The sequence below is a fragment of the Macaca thibetana genome, chromosome 2, assembly GCF_024542745.1.
Source record: "Macaca thibetana thibetana isolate TM-01 chromosome 2, ASM2454274v1, whole genome shotgun sequence".
Taxonomy (NCBI): Eukaryota; Metazoa; Chordata; class Mammalia; order Primates; family Cercopithecidae; genus Macaca; species Macaca thibetana.
Genome location: NC_065579.1, coordinates 23,633,172 through 23,655,559, shown reverse-complemented (window position 1 = coordinate 23,655,559; position 22,388 = coordinate 23,633,172). Strand labels below are relative to the sequence as shown.

General features: G+C 37.8%; 1 protein-coding gene across 13 annotated transcripts in view; it reads right to left on the bottom strand.

Moving 5' to 3' along the window:
• The window catches only part of THRB (thyroid hormone receptor beta), a 371,482-nt gene that overhangs the window by 340,357 nt on the left and 8,737 nt on the right, over positions 1-22,388 (bottom strand). Inside the window, exon 1 of one of the 13 annotated variants that reach the window (XM_050779476.1) lies at positions 19,102-19,620. The exons of the other annotated variants lie outside the window; for them this stretch is intronic. The gene's annotated coding sequence lies outside the window, so the exon portion shown is untranslated. Of the gene's footprint in view, positions 1-19,101; positions 19,621-22,388 lie in introns of those variants that run through there. 13 annotated transcript variants of the gene reach the window in all.

The window sequence follows — 22,388 nt, the reverse complement described above, 5'->3', positions numbered from 1 at the left end:
TGATTATTGAATTTATTCTCCTCTACAGGTTTGGAGGTCAAACATTTTATTTCTGTAGAGATTATTTCTAAATTTGTAAACCAACCAAAATCTAAAGAAAATCATCATTTTTATCATTCTTTAAAATAATAGAGACTGTGGAAATTATTACTTACAGTTCTCTCTTACTCCATGCTGTTATAGTAGTTAAGTTCTGTATTTTTTTAAATAAATATCCACGAAAAATAGTTACTATTGTTACTGTTGTTATTTTACAAACAGTACTTATTTAGATTTCCCATTATGTTTATAAAATTCTTCACTCACTATTTTTGTTCCTGCAACCTACATCTTCTTTCTTGGTTTAATTCTCTTCTCATTCAAATAAATTCTTTAGTAGTTATTTCAGCAAGGGTCTGTGAGTGATTAGTTAGCTCAGTCTTATTTATCTGAATCAATTTTTAATTCATCCTTAGTTTTGAATTATATTTTAGCCAGTATGGGATTTTGGGTTGATGATTTTTCTCAGGATTCTGAAAAACACATTCTGCTGGTATCTAGCATCTATTATTGCTAATGAGAAGTTAGCTGGCTATTTAATTGTGATTTCTTTGCAAGTAATGTTACCTCTACTTCAACCCCATTACATTTGATTGGTTTTATTCTCATCAGGATGCATTGAAGTGGGAATGTGCTTGGGGTTTAGAATTATTTTTTGAGACTGAGTCTCCCTCTGTGACCTAGGTTGGAGTGCAATGGCACTCTCTCGGCTCACTGCCACTTCCAGCTCCTGGGTTCAAGTGATTCTCCCTCCTCAGTCTCCCAAGTATCTGGAATTACAGACATGCACCACCATGACCGGCTTAATTTTTGTATTTTTAGTAGAGATGGGGTTTCACCATGTTGGCCAGGCTGGTCTCAAACCCCTGACCTCAAGTGATCCGCCCACCTTGGCTTCCCATAATGCTGGGATTACAGACATGAGCTAGTGCGCCCGGCCTGTAATTTTCCTTTAATCTGAACCTCTATGTCCTGACTGTATGCTAGGTGATTTCATCAGCACTATCTTCAAGTTCAAGAAGTTTTTTTCCACATTTACATCTAGTCTGCTCTTTAAACAGACTAAAAATTGGCTTTGGTCCTTATTTTTATTAAATTTATACCTTCACATAATTTAAAATGTCAAATAATTTTATAAATTTGTTATGAAGAACTACTCTCCCATCTCCCCTTTCCATTTCTTCCTTCCTAGAGATAACCACTCTAAGCTCTTTATTTATGAGAAGGGAGTCTTTACCTCCATGTCCCTAATAGCATGACTACATTATGTGATATTTTAGCTTTAGGCATTATCTATTTACTCCCCACTATGGAGAATAAGCTTTCAGCTGGTTTTCCTCTGTGCCCAACATACACATGCAGCCTTCCGAATTAGTCTGTAAATGACTTTCTTCTTTCTATTTTTTTTTTTTTTCTGTTCTCCCTTCCTGATATTTCTCTTATTAAGATGTAGGGCTGCCAAAACTAGTCATTTGATTATCTTGGGTTTTATTGTTTGTTTTCCTCTTATTTACCATCTCCATTTTTTTCCTTCTTTCTGGGAGATTTTCTCAGTTTTATCTTTTACCTGTAGATTGATATGGTTGGGCAGAATTGAGGGTACCCTCAACTCATCATCCTTAGTTTTTATCACTTGGGCTATTCAAATTTCCCTTGGAAGACTTATTTTCAAACTACCGCCTGGAGAGTGAAGGCTTGGATAGTAGGGTTCTGGAAACCCAGTGGGGAAGAAGTTCTGATGACTTCCGTGTTCAGTATGCACACATTTACCTAATTCTTGTTTAGAGTACCCTCCAATCTCAACTACAGGCACACTTCAGAGATATTGCAGGTATGATTTTAGACCACTGCAGTAGCAGATACTGCAATAAAGTGAGTCACATGAATTTTGCTTCCCAAGGCATATAAAACTTGTGTTTATACTGTAGTGTATCTATGAAGTGTGCAATAGCATTATGTCTAAAAAACAATGCATATATGTTAATTTAAAATTTTTTATTGTGAAAAAATGCTAATGATTATCTGAACCTTTAGGGAGTCATAATCTTTTTGCAGGTGAAGTGTCTTGTCTTGATGTTGATGGCTGTTAACTGATCAGGGTGATGGCTGCTGAAGGTTGGGGTGGCTGTGGCAATTTCTTAAAATGAGACAATAATGAAGTTTGCTGCATCAATTAACTCTTTCTTTCATGAAATATTTCTCTGTAGCATATGATGCTGTTTGATAGAATTTTGCCCACAGTGGAACTCCTTTCAGAATTGGAGTCAATTCTCTTAAACTTTGCCACCGCTTTATCAACTAAGTTTATGGAATAATAATCTAAATCCTTTGTTGTCACTTCAACAATATTCACAGCATCTTCACCAGGAGTAGATTACATTTCAAGTGACACCTCTTTCTTTGCTCATCCGTAAGAAGCAACTCCTTAATCATAAAAGTTTCATTATGAGATTGCAGCAATTCAGTCACATATTCAGGCTCCACTTCTAATTCTTGTTCTCTTACTACTTCCATAGCATTTGCAGTTACTTCTTCCTCTAAAGTCAAACTTCAGAAGAAGTCATTTGTGAAGGTTAGAATCAACTTCTTCCAAACTCCTGTTAATGTTGATATTTTGACCTCCTCCCAGGAATCACAAATATCCTTATTGGCGTGTAGAATGGTAAACCATTTCCAGAGGGTTTTCAATTTACTTTACACAGATCAATCAGAGGAATCACTATCTATGTAGCTATAGCCTTAAGCAATGTATTTCTTAGATAGTAAGACAAAAAGAGTAAAAATTACTCTTTGATCCATAGGCTTCAGAATGAATGTTGTGTTAGCAGATATGAAACAAAATCTCTTTGTGAATCTTCATCACAGTTCTTAGGTGACTAGATGCATTGTCAGTGAGCAATAATATTTTGAAAGGAATGTGGTTTTTCTGAGTAGTAGGTCTCTACAGAGAGTTTAAAATATTCAGCAAACTAGGCTGTAAGCAGATGTGCTACATCATCCAGGCTTTGTTGCTCATTTCATATAGCCTAGGCAGAGTAGATTTAGCACAGTTCTTAAGGGCCCTCAGGTATTCACAATGGCAAATGAGCATTGACTTCAACATAGTCATCTGCCACATTAACCTCTAACAAAAGAGCCAGTCTGTCCTTTGAAGATTTGAAACCAGACATTGACTTCTCCTCTCTAGCTATGAAAGTCCTATATTGGCCTCTTCTTCCAACAGAAGGCTGTTTTGTCTACATTGCAAATCTGTTGTTTAGTGTAGCCATTTTCATCAATTATCTTAGCTACATCTTCTGGATAATTTGCTGCAGTTTCCACATTGGCACTGGTGCTTCATCTTGTACTTTTATGTTATGGAGACAGCATCTTTCCTAAAACCTCATGAACCAACCTCTGTAAACTACACATTTTTCTTCTGCAACTTTCTTACCTCTCTCAGCCTTCATGGAATTAAGAAAGTTAGGGCTTTGCTGTAGATTAGGCTTTGGCTTAAGGGAATGTTGTGGCTGGTTTGATCTTCTACCCAGAACATTAAAACTTTTTCCACATTAGAAATGAAGCTGTTTCACTTTCTTATCATTCATGTGTTCATTAGAGTACCAGTTTTAATTTTCTTCAAGAACTTTTCCCTTGCCTGTACAATTTGGCTGTCTGGCACAAGAGGCCTAGCTTTTGACCTCTTTCACCTTTTGACATGCCTTCCTCACAAGTGTAATCATTTCTAGCTTTTGATTTAAAGTTTAAAAAATGGGTAACTTCTTTTCACTTGAACACTTAGAGGCTATTGTGGGGTTACTAACTGGCCTAATTTCTGCATTGCTGTTTCTCAGAGAATAAGGAGGTTTGAGAAGAGGGAGAGAGATGGAGGAACTGTGAGTCAGTGCAGCAGCTAGACACACACACTTATTGATTAGGTGGGCCATCTTATATGGGTGTCATTTGTACTGCCCCAAAACAATAACAATAGTAACATCAAAGATCACTGATCACAGATCACCATAACAGACACAATAAGAACTTAAATATTTTAAATGTTGTGAGAATTACCAAAATTTGACACAGATAAGTGAGCATATGCTATTAGAAAAATGGCGCCAATAAATCCGCTTGACACATAGTTGCCACAAACTTTGTTTGTAAAAAAAAAATAAATTACTATCTGTGAGGCACAGTAAAGCGGGGTCCAATAAAATGAGGTATGCCTATACATCTGAGGTCCACACTCCAGTGACACACCCACAGACACACAGACACATCCCCATGCCTTTGCCCAGCTGACTACTACTACTAATTCTTCAAAACAGATTGAGCATCACCTCCACTGCGATGTTTTCCCTGATCTCCTCAGTAGACGCCTCGATTTAGATGTGTCACTGAAGACAGGGTTTCCCTCTATCATAGCAGGTATTCCCTGTCTCTTTAATTGCCTATGAAAACATCTATTTCACTCCAGAACCAGCTGGATCCATCTTGGATTTCTGGGCTCATAGCACAATTTCTAGCATATAATATACGCCATAGGTTCATGCGTTATTAATTAATTCCTAAGGTAGCCCCATTAAGGGAGTTGCTCATATGCACAGGAGCCACCCAGGAGCTGGGAAAACACCTCAGTAAACTCCACTGATGCCTTTAGCATCAACATTAGCCCTATCCTTGACTGTAAGACTCCCCAACAAGCCAGGGAACCCTAGACAAGCTTTTCCCCTCAGATGTCTTCCTATGTCTCAGAAGTTTTCATTACTTGAAATTCGTAAATCAGGGGAAGCATTCAACCTACTTCTGAAGAGTATAATGAAATATCTATGAAAATGATTACTATTGCTTTAAAATACAATGGTGTCAGATACATGCAAAAATCAAGCTACACTATAATGAGGTATAAGAAAACCAGGTAAGAAATAGCTACTGGATATAAGAATACATTTTATTAACTTATTTAGAGAAAAGTGTTCAAGAGCAACAAACTATGAGCAGGTGTCTGTGCTGGTGAAGAGTGAGGTATGAGTAAAGAATGGAAAACAGTTTGGGTAACTTATTTTTATACCTGCTTTAACCGTAACAGACATAATCTTTTAGAACCTGCATAAAGCTTCAAGTGAGCAAAGGGAAACAATGGAACAATCTGATGAAGACTGACACTCCAAATAAATGAAGTCGATGTTTTCCATAGTGTAGAATTTTAAAGTCAGAAGGTTAGTTAGTCCAGTTTCCTTCTCTAGGTGCCATCCATGACTGTCCTTCTAGAGGGTCATTTGGAATCTAAGAAATATTCCCAAAGCTGAACACCTGGCACCTAGCTGGATCCCGTCACTGATTGATTTTGTTACCCTTGAGTCATGTGACTCACATTAACTTTACCCACTGCTCCTAGCTTTGCTTGAATATCACAGAACTCTAAACACTAGACACTAGGTAGGTACATGACAAATACTCTCTCTGACTATTCTGAACAATTTATGAGAAACAAATTGTCACTAGTTTGAAGATGAAGGGACTGAGTCACAGAAACATTAAGGATGTTATTAAGGACTCATAGTCAACAACTGAAGAGGAGCCAATAGTGGACAGGTAGTGTGATGGAGTATTTAAGAACTTATACTCCACGTGACTGCCTGGATTCCAATCCCAGTTCCACCATGTACTAGCTATGTGACCTTAGGAAAGTTGCTCAACCTCTCTAAATCTACTTTTGAAGGCTGTTATGAGGATTAAATAGGTTAACATATGTAAAGTACTTGGAACAGTGCCTGGTACTTAATAAGCCCCATAGAAATGTTTGTTGGAGATATAAAAGGATGGCAGAACTGTGAATCGAAGCCAGGTTTACCTGGCTCCAGTGTAGAGATTTTTTTTTTTTTTTTTGAGACAGAGTGTCACTTCTTCACCCAGGCTGGAGTGCAATGGTGCGATCTCAACTCACTGCAACCTCTGCCTCTCAGGTTCAAGCAATTATCCTGCCTTAGCACCACCCCCACCCCCCCCCAGTAGCTGGGATTACAGGCATGTGCCACCACGTCTGGCTAATTTTTGTATTTTTAGTAGAGATGGGGTTTCACCATGTTGGCCAGGCTGGTCTCGAACTCCTGATCTCAAGTGATCACCCTGCCTTGGCCTCCCAAAGTGCTGGGATTACAGGTGTGAGCCACCACACCCGGCCAAGACTTTTAACTAAGACACTTCAACATGTCAATCTATCAAGTGTTTGAAGGCTGCTATACATCTCTGAAGTTTTTCTCTTCTCCATGTATTCCTCTTTCCTCAATGGTCCTTAATATTAACTGGTTGCCTAAATTTTCTACATCTTCTGGATTTTGTTCTGACTGAAACAATGGGACCCAAAATTGCTACAATACTTCAGTAGATTACAATAAATATATTACCTCCCAGATTGGAGTAGAATTGTTCTTCTAATGCAGTGGTTTGTAGAAAGTAGAAGTTTCCAGGAGCATCAGCATCGCCTGGGAAATTGTGTGACATGTAAATTCACCAGTTCCACCCTAGACTGACTGAGTCAGAAACTCTGGGGATGTGATGCAGCAATCTGTATGTTAACGAGCTCTCCAGGTTCTGCATTATAATGCAGCTCAAGTTTGAGAACCATTATTTTAATGGAGCTTAAAGCTACAGTAGGGGTTAAGGTATCTACATGCTTATCAGTGCATTCGAAATTGATAATTGACAGTCTTTCAGAATTTAGGCCTCCAACATGTATCTAATGCAATGTTGTGGTTTTAAATCCTCTTTCAGGCCTTCTTGATTTGGACTCACCATTCCAGTCCCTCAAGATCTCTCTAAATCCACAGTCTGTAGTGGAGCATTGTGGCTCTCCTTCCCAGCTTTGTGACCCCTGAACATTTGGTAAGCATGTCATCCATATCTTCATGGTGTCCCTTACAACATCCACAGAGAGGACTGAGGCAGAGAGCCAGAGGGCCTTGGCAGATCAACCCTCTCTAGTCTGCTGTTAATCCACAAAAACATCTCATGCATATGGTTGTTCAACTTGTGAAATTTCCTAACTACCATCAGCCTGCATATCTCCACTTTATCCAAGATTTACAAAATGAAAGACTTATTTTGTTCTAAAAATAAAAGCCTAGAAACAATCCTTATGATTAGAGAAGCCATGGATATTCTTCTAAGGCCTCCCTTTGTTCCTCCCTTCTTCTGCTCTTTCCTGTCCCTACAACCAGAAGAATATGGCCTGGAAGCCAGGCAGACCCTCAAAACCTTCAGACCAAAGACATGCCTCTGCTAAGAACAGTTTCTTTTCTCTTTCAGGTATTCTTAGTCTTCATAGTCCTACAGGGTAGGAAATTTTCCTTAAAAACATTTCTACAGAATTAGAAATTGAATCTCAGAAAAATTAAGCAATTTTTTTCCCAGATCTTATCACTTAACTAGTGGGGACACCCATATTTATACTCTAGTCTATCCACCAAGGTTCATACTTTGCCTGCTGTGTTATATCAATACCACTGTGTCTATACATGCCAGGACAAATAAAAATGTTGAGGATCTTTGAGACCCTCTTAGGCTACTCTTCATTCCAGAGAGTACTAAACTCAATTACATATATCCCAGCTACCTGAATGGCAACATCTTGAAACATCTATAGGAATCTAGCATTCAGTAACTTCTACAAGAATCCCCTAAGGCGTAAAGACTCATCTGGCCACAATTCCTTTTGTCCTGGAGACTACTGACCCCTAAAAAGGACTGTCAACTCTGCAAGGGGCTTTTACACAAAGCCAATTATCTCCTCCTACTCTCTCTGCCAATCTTGGAAAAGTCAAGTCCTGGACTTGTTGAAGAAGGTGATTCATCTCTGTATGGAAAGAATGCCAACACCAACTGTACAAAAGATCTCTTTCTTCACATCCCTAACTCCTGAGGACCTGATAGTCACTTACTGCAATGTAAGTAATTATGAGCTTCCATGTTTGGCAGACAGTTGAGTAATAATGGAAGGGAACACTATTCAGACCTTCTCTCACAGACAGGTTTCAAGGGAGTCCAATCAAATTGACTGACAGAAGATTCAATTCTTCTTGTTGAAGTAAGAAACACAGGCTCTGGAGAACTTCAAGCAGCAAATCTGCACTCTTGGCCCTTTTATTTATAAATTATAAATGTCTATAAATTCTTAATATTTATAAATTTATAAATTCTTCTATCTTCCTATCTTAGGAGACTCAAGATGAGCTTATCTGTGACTCACCATCTGCCTTATGCTCTTATATACAATCTACTTCCTTCCCGTTCTTCATGTAAATGGGCTGGCCAAAGCTTTCTGAGAAGATGGGTATTGTAATTAAGAAACAGAGTAGACAATAAGGCAAATGATAAATTTCACAAATAAACATGTAATAGAAACTTTAGCATTTAACATGTAATAGAAAATATTGTTTATAATTTTATTCTGAGAACCTAGCATGTTTTTCTAAAAGTTTCAACCATTTTGACATATCAATTTTTAAATTACGATTAGTGATGTATATATTCATAGTCTCAGGACTCAGAAAACCAAAAGAGACAATTAAAAAGTTCATTGTATTTCTCTAATGATCAGTGATAATGAGCTTTTTTTCATATGTTTTTGGCCACATAAATGAGATACCATCTCACACCAGCTAGAATGGTGATCATTAAAAAGTCAGGAAACAACAGATGCTGGAGAGGATGTCGAGAAATAGGAATGCTTTACACTGTTGGTGGGAGTGTAAATTAGTTCAACCATTGTGGAAGACAGTGTGGTGATTCCTCAATGATCTAGGACCAGAAATACCATTTGACCCAGCAATCCCATTACTGGGTATATACCCAAAGGATTATAAATCATTCTACTGTAAAGACACACGCACACGTATGTTTACTGTAGCACTATTCGCAAGAGCAAAGACTCGGAAGCAACCCAAATGCCCATCAATGACAGATTGGATAAAGAAAATGGGGCACATATACACCACATATACTATGCAGCCATAAAAAAGGATGAGTTCACGTCCTTTGCAGGGACATGGATGAAGCTGGAAACCATCATTCTCATCTAACTAACACAGGAACAGAAAACCAAACACCACATGTTCTCACTCATAAGTTGGAGTGGGAACTCATAAGTGGGAACAACGAGAACACATGGGCACAGGGAGGGGAACATCATACACTGGGGCCTGTCGGGTGGTAAAGGTTTAAGGGAGGGATAGCATTAGAAGAAAAACCTAATGTAGATGACGGGTTGATGGGTGCAGCAAACCACCATGCCATGTGTATACCTATGTAACAAACCTGCACGTTCTGCACATGTATCCCATAACTTAAAGTATAATAATAAAAAAAAAAGTTCATTGTATGCTTTGTTTTATGTGGTACTACACTAAACCTGCCAATCAAGAAACACTCTTTTGTAGTCTCTTTGATTTACAAGTAAATTTCCTGGTTAACTGTTAAAAATAACATTAACATATCTTCAGAGCAAGTACAGTACTCCTTCAAAAACAGGAAGCATAAAGCCAAAGGCAATTCAATGGGATACTACCCTCAAAATTTAGTCTTCCTTTGGTATGGGCACAGAGTGAAAAAATGCATGATATTTGGCCCATCATACTCTTATACTTCCTCCACAGCAGACATTACTAATCAATCACAATTTTTTTACTGCTAACCTCAGAGATCTGGCCTTGTAATACTTCCAAACACATCAGCCCTAACAGTCACCAAAATCTACTGGAGTTGGCATAAAACTATTTGCCATCCTAGGCTTTGTGATACGTCTACCAGAATTTGTAGAATCAACGGCTACTGTTCTGGTTCAGGTTTCCTATGTAAGGAAAACAAAATTAAACAAAATACAGCTACAGCAATTCAAATACACAATCCTTCCAGCAAGGATTCTTTGATAGTTCATTTAAAAGCAAATCCTTAATTTTTCAATGGTTCAGAAGACTGCTGCAGACCACGTGTGCTACACGTAGGTAATGATGGAACTGAAAGTACAGCGAAAAGTTCAAGCCTCAAACATCATTTACAGATAGGCAGAGCTGATTCAACAGTGAGGACCTGTATCAGATTGGTGACTGCTGAAATATTTGCTGTTCTTACTAATTGAAAAGTATATATGAAATTTGTCCAATACACTGTAGGTAGGAGAATGACTTAATACAATGAACTGCACTTTTTAATTGAAAGAACATTACATCTATGATAAATCACAAAGGAAAACTACCACACTAATATGTGGCATTCTATACCTAATGTTCTAAGAACAAAATGTTCTATTTGGCATGGGCCTCAAAATTCATCATGTTCTAATTAGTCTGGAAGCCAACAGTGCTACTTTCTACAACTGTAACCATCACGCAACAAAAAGTGAGAGTCTGAAATATGAAGTAAGGATTTTTTTCAAGTGAGCAAAAATTGCTAAAAATATATTATAACAAACACGAATAGCTATAATTTGATATTATTCAAGTTAATATTTTATTTTGTAGAATAAAAATAATTTATGAAAATCCCAATGATCAAACACAATATTGAAGAACTATAATTTACTTATTTAGAAATAAATGTAAGAAGTTGCTACAAGTGCTACCATCTGTAATATCTTCAATATACTTTCTTGTACTAATTTTCAAATTACACATACTTAATATATATACAATGTTAGAATTGTTTTTCTATATATTTATATAATTTGTGTATGTGTGTATATATGTGTGTAATTTGAAAATTATATATATGTTAACATACATACATATATATAATCTGAAAGGCCATGCACTAGCAAGAAGATGACACTAGTGACTAGTTTTGGAACAATTAAACATGATGGTTTTTTAAAAATGAGCAAAACCACACACTTTAACACTTATACCTGGGTGAGAACACCAGGTATCTCATCTTCACTATCAAGTAAATTATTTTAAAATTTCCCCCCAAACATATCATCCTTAAAGAATATGGACACCATCGATTTTTTTTTAATGTCTAATAAAGTAAAGATTCTATATAACAGACATCCTGATTACAAAAGCTAATAAAGAAAACGTGTTCACAGTTCCTTAAAAGCATATGTAAAATGTTTAATAAAAGACTGCTTTACAGAACTCACTCAGGTCTTTCTAAGGAATCTCTCAAGTAAACAATCATTTCAGGAAAATCTGAGGCCCTGAAGACAGGAAAGGGCCTGAGGGCACAGTTGGGAAGCTCAGAAGGAGCTGCTAGGTCCACCCAGCTGCTGCTCTTCCGGGGCAAAGGCACTTTCAGAGACAACTCATTGTCTGGCACAGGTTCTGCCTGCAAGAGCGAAAGCACTTCCCTGGAACTGTGTCTCAGCCTGGCATTAGCACCCTGCTGCACAAAGCACCTTGGTTTCACCCCATGGACTAACTCTTTCCCACAGTGGTGAAATCCGACTCTCCAAGGGTTCTCTGAGGCTTGGCTTCACCCAGATCATACTTGAAGAGCAACCTGGTTTCCTTCCCCTCTACAGGGTGTTCATAGCTTCAGAAGGATTACTGCTACAAATGTACAAATTAACACAAAAGTTTTACTCTCTAAATTTAGGTACTCGTTTAGGTTTGTTAATTTTGTATAATCTTTTTGAATTTTAAGGTATTGTTTCAATGGTTGCCATCTTCCAGAGGAACTGAAACGAAAAAATTAAAATGAAAAATTAACTTTTTAAATCCGCAAAGCTAAATGAGTGTTGAAGAAATGTAAATGATTAAAATTCCAAAAAATTAGTTGCAAATTTGTATCATTTACACTTCTAAAGACGTTAAAACTTAAAACCACACTACCAGTTTGGGAACATCCTGTATCTCCCATAACTTCGTGACTTTCTTTTGGATTCAAAGTTATTATTCCCTTCAAGTTAATGAATGTCCTTTGGGCAGCCTACATTTGTTGTTTTTCTCTTGATATAAGATGAGTATTTCATTAAAGCTATGGTTGTTGGGATTTTGAGAAATTCTCTGATAGAGCATTGTTTTCTAAAATTAAGAAAAAAAATAAAATTCTTATTGTTTATTGCCTTGCATTTGAGACATTTTTAACGTTCCTATTTGGTATTTGGACATCTCATTCAGGAATCTCGACTGAAGAAAATGATCTCATTATCTCAATCATGTGGACAAACATCATCAAATGTGTGCATTTGAACACTGAACAATATATATAAAGAGACATCGGTATTTATGGTAGTGGTTTTCAAGATTTTTTTTTTTTTTTTTACCGTAACCTCAGTCAGAATTCCATTTTGCAATCATGATCCAGGACATACATATAAAGGGGCGTGTGTGTGTGTGTGTGTGTGTGTGTGTGTGTGTGTGCTTTCACATTTTTTGAATGAAACAAATGTTTCAAATACATTTGATAAACTCTAAAACTCTTCTATTTTAGTCCGTTTTACTTAAAACTTTTGTTGATTGTGACTTATTATGTTAATTCAAGGCCCACTAATGTGTTGGCAGGTAAGTTTGTAAAACAATAAACTAAGTGTAATGGGTTAGTCAACACACAACAGGGTTACCACATTAATCTTTTTATAGTTTCTTTTCTGCATTTTAAAAACTTAATTAGAAGCAGAAAAGTAGGAGGAGAACAAAAGTGCTTCTCAAACTCCAAAGTGAATCCAAACTCCAGTGCATATGAATCCCCTGGGGACCTTGTTTAAAGACAGATCCAGGGTTCAGCAGGTCTGGGCTGGGGCTCTAGATTCTATATTTCTAATCAGCTCTTGGCGATGTGTATCCTGCAGGTCTGGGGGCAGCACACTCTTGAGAAATGAGGATATGGAAGTCACTCTGAGGAGATCGAGAGGAACAGACCTAACAGAAATACAGAAATAACTGCATGGGACATTCTACTACTTTGTAGCGAATGCTGCCAAAACAAGGGTCCTAACACGGGATATGTACAGCACACAGAAGGCAGCAAAAGAAGGCGACATGCGGTCAGTAGATCTCTCAGTCACATCGGCACTATCATAATCTTCTTCTCTGTGATCTTTATCCAATTGCCTTTCTCCATAACCTACACCCATGCAAAAAAGTACAAGCGATGCAATCCTGTTTCTGATTGCTTGGAAGCTACTTAGGAGTGGATTATCTGAATACATGGACAGCTACTAGATCAGGCAAAGCAGAAACGGGTTACAGAAAACCAGCAAAAGAGGATCCAAACCAAGAATGTGGAATATGTATTAACATTTTATTTAAGGAACTTAAACTGTGAAATTCACTTGTCAAAATGGTCTGTGTTCCTAAAAATATACCTTAATGTGAAGAAGTAAATCCTATCATTCAAAGCATCATTTCATAATTCTAAACGATATAGTTAGAATTACCAAACTAGGAAATGTTGAGCCAGTCATTGTAACTGTTTCTGGTATAATACTGGGTTTTTGTACTTTCAGTCTCCAGATTTTGGAGTATGCATATATTGATTAAATAAAAATATTTTTAGTTTTGAGGAAGCTTTCTTTTATGTCATCATTTTTTGTATGTATCTGGAGGGGCAGGGAATATATTGTCCACTACTGCACCCAAGCATGCATCTGGCACATATTTGGTGCTGAATAAATATTTTATAACAAAAGAATGAACGGATGAACATAATTTTAAAAATAACATGTTACATCTTACTATATACTTTATTAGCTAATTTGCCATAACAATATTCGCTTTATTGTACTGAGCAGAAACCTTTAAAAAGGAGGCGGAGGTGAAAAGTGGAATTCTCCAAATTAGAGTTGTTTACAGTGCATGCAGATGGGGAAAATAGTTAGGAAAAGAAAAATGAGAGGAGAGAGAGGAAAAGAGGGGAGAAGGACAGGAAGAGGCAGTGAGAGAGAGAGTGCAAGTGTAGGTCCATGATTCCTGATTTCTGGGTGGAGAATATTGGCCCATGGAGCAGGAGGTGTGTCAGAATCAACTGGAGAAAATGTTCCAATTTTCCGGATTTGGAAATCTCTCCCCCAACACCATGAGGACGAAGAGCATCAGGACGAAAGAGCAGCTATAACTGATGAAAAGCTTAGCGGGTGGGGAGAGATTAAGCCTTAGAACTAAAGTCTAAACAGTGGTTTCCAACAGGGATAATTTTGCCCCCAAGAGGACACTAGGCAATGTCTAGAGAAATTTTTGATTGTCCTAACTGTGGCAGGGGATGGGGGGAGCAGTGCTAATGAGAGCCAGTAAGAAGCCAGAATTGCTGCTAAATATCCTATAATCCAGCCGGGCGCGGTGGCTCACACCTGTAATCCCAGCACTTTGGGAGGCCGAGGTGGGCGGATCATGAGGTCAGGAGATTGAGACCATCCTGGCTAACACGGTGAAACCCCGTCTCTACTAAAAATACAAAAAAAAATTAGCCAGGCGTGGTGGCAGGCATCTGTAGTCCCAGCTACTCAGGAGGCTGAGGCAGGAGAATGGCGTGAACCCGGGAGGCGGAGCTTGCAGTGAGCGGAGATCGCGCCACCGCACTCTAGCCTGGGTGACAGAGCAAGACTCCGTCTCAAAAAAAGAAAAAGGAAAAAAATCCTAAAATATCCTATAATGCACATGGCAGTCCCCCCGTCCCCAACAAATTATGTGCTCTAAAATGTCAACAGTTCTGAGGCTGAGAAACTTTGCTCCAGAAGAACAAGGGGCATGGTAAAGACAAGAACAGAGGCTATTAGGAGAGCATGCACTCACCATGACCAGTAAGCTGTCTCAGGTGGAAAGTAAGGTCTTAGAGAATGAAGACAGTATGGGAGGAAGATGATGGGGCTGAGGAAGGCAGTGGGAGATCTGGCTGTGACTCCTGTTTCAAGGGATCCCTCTTTAGTAGATCCGAAATCAACTGCTGGGGTGGTCAGCTTAGTGTTCCAGCTAAAAGCAGTCTGCCCCTCATGAGAACCATGCAAAAGTCTAAATGAGGCCAACAATCCTCAGGTGGAAGTGGGGGTTACAGGCTGCCCTGCTGGTAGATGCTGCTGGTGCCTTGACTATAATCCCATGGCACCACTTCAGTGTCCACGACCTTGTCTTCTGACTGCCAACACCTGCATTCCTTTGCCTGGAGGATTGCTCTTGGCTGCCCAAGTGATAGTCCTGAAATGACAGGGAATCATTTGCCTCTGGAGGCAGTCCCCAACAAATGCCTGGCAGATTTCGGTGAATAAATACCTACTTCCTTGCCTCTAGGATGGGTCAACCATGAGACGAGTATCCCATGCGGTATTAAGAGTCCCCCAGTGTGACTAAGCTCCAGGTGCCCACAGTGCTTAACTGATTTGATAATGCCCACTTTACTGGCTGCTGTCCCTTCCTGGCTCTTGCTCAATTTCCTACTGGTACTTTGTTTATCTCTCCCCAAAAATCACTTGCACGTGAATTTTCATCTCAGAGTTTGCTTTTGGGGAGCCCAAACTGATGGCCAGTCTTTTGAAAGAATATTGGACTGGAAAGCATGTGATCCTCAGGTTCCCCTGATGTAAGAGCTCTCTGGGTCAACAGTATCCCTTCCCTTAGGAGGGGCCTCAGGATTACTAGAGATTGGCCAATTTTTCCATCCCCAAAGTCCTGGGCACAGAATCCTCAGAGGACCCACTTCTTTCAGACCATTAGAAATACAACTTTGGGAACATTTCATTCTCTCCCATTGTCAGAAGAAGCAAAACCACATATTTCGCTCAAGGATGGCAGGGATCAAATGACTCCGGAGCACAAACATACTCCTTATTAGGGCCAATGCCACTAAAGTCAAACTTGTACAAGAACTCTAATGAGTAACAACACTTGACTCCAAGAAGAGACTCTTACTGTAATTCTCAGAAGAGGCAAAGATGAAGAGTGACAACTGCCATGGGTCAAATGAAACTTGAACCAATTGCTGGTGGGGATTTAAAATCACAAAAGAGCCAAAATGAAACAGTTATTTCAAAACACTGTTAGACAATGAAGAGAAATGAATTGTATAATAAAATCCCTTCTGGGCAACATCCAATCACTCATCTTCCATGTAACGGAATTCTGAGATACTAAAAATCTTAAGAAATAAAAGGTCACAAGAAAGCTAGGCACTGTGAAAGCTGCCACAGGAGCTCTGTGTCCAAGGGGTTCCTTCTATTAGTGAAAAGAAAATTTAAAAAGTGATGGAGCGTGACACTTTCTGAACAGTCTCACAATATCATCCCTGCAGAAATTTGAACCTGTCACCTAAGGAAGTTATTGCTGTCATACAAGTTGAAGAATCAGGCCGCCAAGCTCCGGGTCTTTTTGCCATAAGCCATTCTTAAGCAAGTTTCCTTACAAATCATCAGATTGTGGATTTTTGCTAGGTCTCATTTTTGCAGAGAACATCCACTTTGGGACCATGAATTCTTCCCAACTTAGTTGAAGAATTGAGAAGATCTTCTATCTCAGTTCTTATGTGTGTGGATGGGTTTCTTTTTTCTTTTTGTTTACAGAAAAAAAACAACAACAACAGTAGAGCTTTTCTGCAGGACAACCTATTCCCTTATTTATAATGCAGGTCAGCAGGACCTTGTAAGTGTATATTCTGGTTCATCTGAGGACACGCGGTTGCTCATTTTAAAATTAGATTCATCCTAATTATATGAAAAGAGCTTAAATGTGATTGGTCAAAACATCAGAAAAGTATTACTCAGCACCTACCTGCTGGGCTTGCCTTCTAACCTGCACTGAACTTGTTTAACACACAGTCCTTGCCCTCTTAGAACTTAAAATCTAGCAAAGAAGTATCTCATTGAAAAATAAGGGGTGTGGACACTGAACAGTGAAGAAATATAGATATATAGCAAGTGACTAAACATGTAATATTATCTGTGGACAAAGGGTTGAGGGAAGCTGTCATTGGAATGGCATGTTTCAGTGGGGCAGAACCAGAGAGAATTTTAATCTCAATTCTAATTAATCAGGGCAGGATTTCAGGAGCTCCTTGAATAAAGGATATTGGGAAGTCAGACTGAAACATAAGTGGGGGAAAATATGCATTGGACTCCAAGGAACAAAAGTTTGAATATGGACCGTTAAAAAAAAAAATCAAGAACAAGGGAATCCTGAGCAGGCTGGAATCCTGAGCAGGTAACTGAGTGCCTATTATTTTTACCTTTTGCAAACCCTGAGGATCATTAACTTGGACAACTGACCACAGAACACACATCTTTGAAGCTGAAAAATACTAGGTCATCTATAAAACAGAGATTGTTATCAATAAACAGATAATTTAAAACTAAATAAAGAATAACTCATGCAAAATGATCGAGTAAATTTGGAGTTTGACTTCTGGGTCTTTCTCTTTGATTTCCTGCCTTTTGGACAATCATGCTCCATAACTCCAAGGTACAGATTTACTCAACAAAATCAATTTTACTACTCCCATAATAATGAAATAGTAATAAAATTGTTTTCCATGTACCGAGCACTCACCAGGTACTATGTCCTGGCTAAACAGTTCATAGCCATTATCTCATGTAATTTCTTCCACAGTGCTGTGAAGTAAATACCAACATTATTTCTGTTGCACAGATAGAGTGATTGAAGTTCAAAGAGATTAAACTTGCCAGAGACCACAGCTGGAAGGTGGCAAAACCAGGTATCCAACTCAGTCTGCCTTTCGATGCAGGTGTAGATGCCTACCCTTCCCTTCAACACCACTTCCTGATCTCTCTCTCTCTCGCTCGCTCGCTCGCTCTCTCCAATGTCCTTGCTCCCAACCAATCCAGGACCCAGGATCCCCAGCTTCCACCCTCTCATAATACACTCAGCCAATAAGAGAAGGGGGTTTCTCTTCCCTGCTCTGTGACAGGGCATTGAAATAGGACATAATTGGAGCCCACTGCTGTGGGATATGCTGAGTCCTAGAGACCTTAATCACAGACCACAAATACACTTGGGATTGAGAGCATTATTTCTCACCTATTATGGGAGATCAATAGTTGGCTAGATTCTGTACCTCAGCGACATTATCCGAGTTAACTTCTTAATACTGCAAGTTTTACTTATAAAAAATATTTAAAATCAGAAATAGGCGTGTGAAGTAGAAGACAGCCTTATCCAGTCAAATAGAAAGACACATTCTACTTATTTTTCTTTTACATGTTCTTAGCATGATACTTCTTATCATTGGTTAGTGTTATTTCTTCATAATCTAAAATGCATGTGTCCTTTGTGTCTTACTTCTTAAAATATTTTAATAATAATAAAATAATAATGTCTTCAAAAAGGTAAAATATGCATAGTTAGAAGAAAAGATTTTCTTTGTTCTTTTGACTTACCTCACTTTTATTATTCATGTCCCTCATATTTCTTTCATTTCTATAGACCTGGCTGAGTATTTCATAAAACACACTTGTAATTTGGAAAGAAAACAAGCAAACATTCTTTTGGATTAGAAAAGTGTGTGTCCCATTATAGTAAGAAATTATAGAGTAAATACTAGGTTAAATATTAGGAAAATTGGTATTTTCAAGTCAAGGTATTATGTAGAGTCATTTATTTAAATAATCTAAAACTCTTATAAAATTTTCCATGAAAAATGGCTTCAGTACCTCTGTCAACATACCAAGAATCAGGTCTGGCCTTTGCTTTCTGACATCTCTATTTTAAATTTTAGCTCTCTTTAAGAAACACAAAAGCATGTTAATAATGTGCTGATAATGATATGAGGATTCATAGGCAAGTTCCCAACACTCTTTGCATAGTATGAACCACATAGATTTATCAAGGAAATAAAAATGATAGTCAAAGACAAAAAGGTAAAACCAGGTCTAGCAAGGTTAAAGACGACCCCATAAGGGTGAGAAGGAAGTAAGGAAACAGAATTAGGTCAGATAAGAGGGTGGTATGGCACAACAAGTAGAACTTAGTTACCTCATTGAATTAAAACATAGTAGCATAATGTGGCAATGACAACTCACTGCTCACCAAATTATTGCTCCCCTTTCCACAGTACAGAGACATCGCTGAAAAGCAGCTTCCCGGTGGGAACTCTATTTCCCGTCCCATCCCACTTCATTTAGGTAGGGGACGTGTGATTTGTTCTCACCAAGGGAATGTCAGCAAAGTGATTATGTGTTTCCTCCAAGCCAAGGTGGTTAAGAAGCCAGCGTACTCTTCACTTTCTGGTTCCCCTTTCAGTGGTCTGATGCAATGAGCCCATGATCTTGGAGCCATGTCCTGAAGATGGAGGAGCCCAAGACCAGAGGAACCCCTGAGTCACTGTGGAGCAGAGCCATCAATCAATCAGGAACAGCAATTTTCAACTCACATGAGCGAAAAATAAACTTCCATTTGTTTAAGCTACTGTGCATTTTTTATTTTATTTTTGCGTGTAGATGGTGTTTTACTAACCAATATATCTGACAAGAAAAAGAAAACGTCTCAATCACTTGAGTTAATGATACAGTTTACTTTTTCATGGAATTTGATAGAATCCCAGAGTTTTAACTCTAGAGTACTGTCATCAAATTACAGTAGCTACTAGCCATAAATGGCTATTAAGATGTGCTACAAGTGTAAAATACACACCAGATATCAAAAGCTTCTTAAAAGGTAAAATATATTCTTAATATTTTTAAATTGATTACATGTTAATAATAATCTAAATATATTAGGTAAAATAAAATATAGTATTGAACTTATACTATATTTTATTATATTACATATAGTATTATTTACTATATTATATAAATATAGTAATATACTATATAAATATATTATAAAATATAGTATAAATAAATATATATACTATATATAGTATAAAATATAGTATAAATAAATATATAATATAAATATAGTATAAAAATTTTTTACTGTATTATATAAATATAGTATTAACCTTAGTGGTTGCTTTTTACTTATCTATAATGTGGCTACTAGAGGAATTTTAGACTACATATATGGCTCATGTTCTATTTCTATTAGACAGTGTTGGGCTACCAGGGGTTAATAAATTAGAGCTCATCGCCTGTTTTGTAAATAAAATTTTATTGGTAGACGGTCACACCATTTGTTCACATATTGTCTATGTCTGTTTTTATACTACAATGGCAGACTTGAGAGTTTCAACAGAGACTGTGTGTCCTGAAAAGCTTAAAATATTTATGATATAGCCTGTTATAGACAATGTTTGCCAACCCCTAGGCTAAAGATAACTTTGGGATTATCTAATATACCTACAAGTGTCATTTTATGACTAAAAATTAAAGCTCAGATAAGCCAAGAGACTTGTCCAAAATATTTTTATTCTTAATTAGGTGGTATTTCCATAATGCCACCCATTCCTGCATTCATTCATTAATTCATTGTTTTCACCCATTTCTAATATTGATCATTAAAGAAATAAAATGCTCATCAGTTAGAAAATCACTTAACATTAAATACTAAAACACTTCACACTAAATAATGAATCTCAACACGACAACATCAACGACATTTCAATGTAGTCATATAGAAATACGTTTCTGTCAGAGGAGCTATAGGCATGTACATACAATGGCAGAGAAACCCTTGAAGTAATATTCAACTATGAATAGGCTGTGAGATGGTCTTTAAATTAAGCTTCACTTGAAAACATTTTAAAGAGAATCTATCATGTAATCTGCTTTCAAATTAAACTTGAAATTCCCCCAAATGTAGAGCTAGCTTGCTAAAAATATTCATTATTGGAATTAAATTAGAAAAATTTTGCCACATCTCGGAGAAAGTGAAATCTGTTCCCAAAGACATCACAGCAATATATAACTGCCTTGGCTCCAGCAGGCATCATCTCTCACTGGACTATTCTAAGAGTCTCTAACTGGGCTCATCACCTCCAGTGTCTCTCCCACTCAAGACCTATCCCAAAAAACTCTTTTAAAATAAAAATCTGATCTGCTGAACACTAAGTCTCTTCAAGCTACCAAGACAAAGTCAGTCTTCCTTATTGTGTCCAGGAAAGTCCTCGCCATCTGGCTCCTGCCTGCTCCCATGGCCTCATTTATAGTCCTTTGCACGTGAGTCAGGCTGGGCTCCTTACAATTTTCCAAATGCTTCATACTTTTACTTTCACTTCATATACATATCGTATTTATTTCTGCCTAGAGTCATCCCGCCCCATGGGCTCCCACAATGTACGTTATACTTTAACTATGTCATTGGACTTATGAATATTTTAATTGCCTACTAAAGTATTAATGCTACCACTACTATAGATAGCTAATATTTAGAAATACTTGACTGTGAGTCAAGCACTACATTATTTCATTTAATCTCCACATATTATAGATGAGGAAACTGAACACATGCAATGAAGCCAGGTGAAACCAGCATACAAATCCCCACATTTCCCACTCCACGGCCCCAGTTCCGAACCTCTACACCAGTTGCTCTCAACAGGGGCAGTTTTGCCTCCCAGTAGATGTCTGACAATATCTGGAGACATTTTTGACGGTCACAACTGGAAGGTTGGGGGAGCTATTGGCATCTAGTGGGTAGAAGCCAGCAATGCTGCTCAACATCCTGTATTACATAGGACAGCCCTCCACAGCAAAGGATTATCTGGCCCCAAATACCAAGAGGGCAGAGGAATTACCAGGTTCAAAATGTAAATAGTACCTCTGCTGAGGAACACTAGTCTACACTAAATCTCCTCCTGTAGATTGCCCCAGAAGACTCTGAGCATCTCATCCATATAACAAGGATTTTTAAATGCTCTCCCATTGTGTCTGGCACCTGGCAGATGTCCCATGCATTTGTGACCAGTGTACAGACTCCAGAAGAAAAAAATTACTCATTCTAAGGCTTGATTTTTGTGTCAACTTCAATAAAGACAAATCAAAACACATATTCTTAATCAATAATACATGAATGCATGTGCAGCACATTCTAGAGCATACCTTCACTTTAGCAATACCTTATGTTTATTAACCCATAGAATGTGAGATAGTTTAATATGCCAGAGGCCTAGGATTTTTTTTTCACAAGGCCTCAAGGAGGATGAGATGCTTTTCAAATCCCTTATAACTGATACATTACCGGACAAATTTATAGGTTTCATCTACGTAGTCATAACTTAACTTGTTTCCAAAAATATTTTCTGTGTAAGGTTTCCTTGTTTTTTTTTTTTTTTTTTAAAAAAAGAAAAATAACACAAGACTAAACAACCTTATTCTATTCCCTGTTGTAGCTACAATTCAGATATAAATACTTTATTCTAGATCTCCAGATGTTGGAAGTATAGCAGAAGTGACAGTGAAGCCTAGGTAAAATTTTAAAAGTAAACAGAAATACAGCAGAAATAAACCATTCTCCAGCTTATATAAATTAATACACTTAAACAGCAGAAAGTAAGTC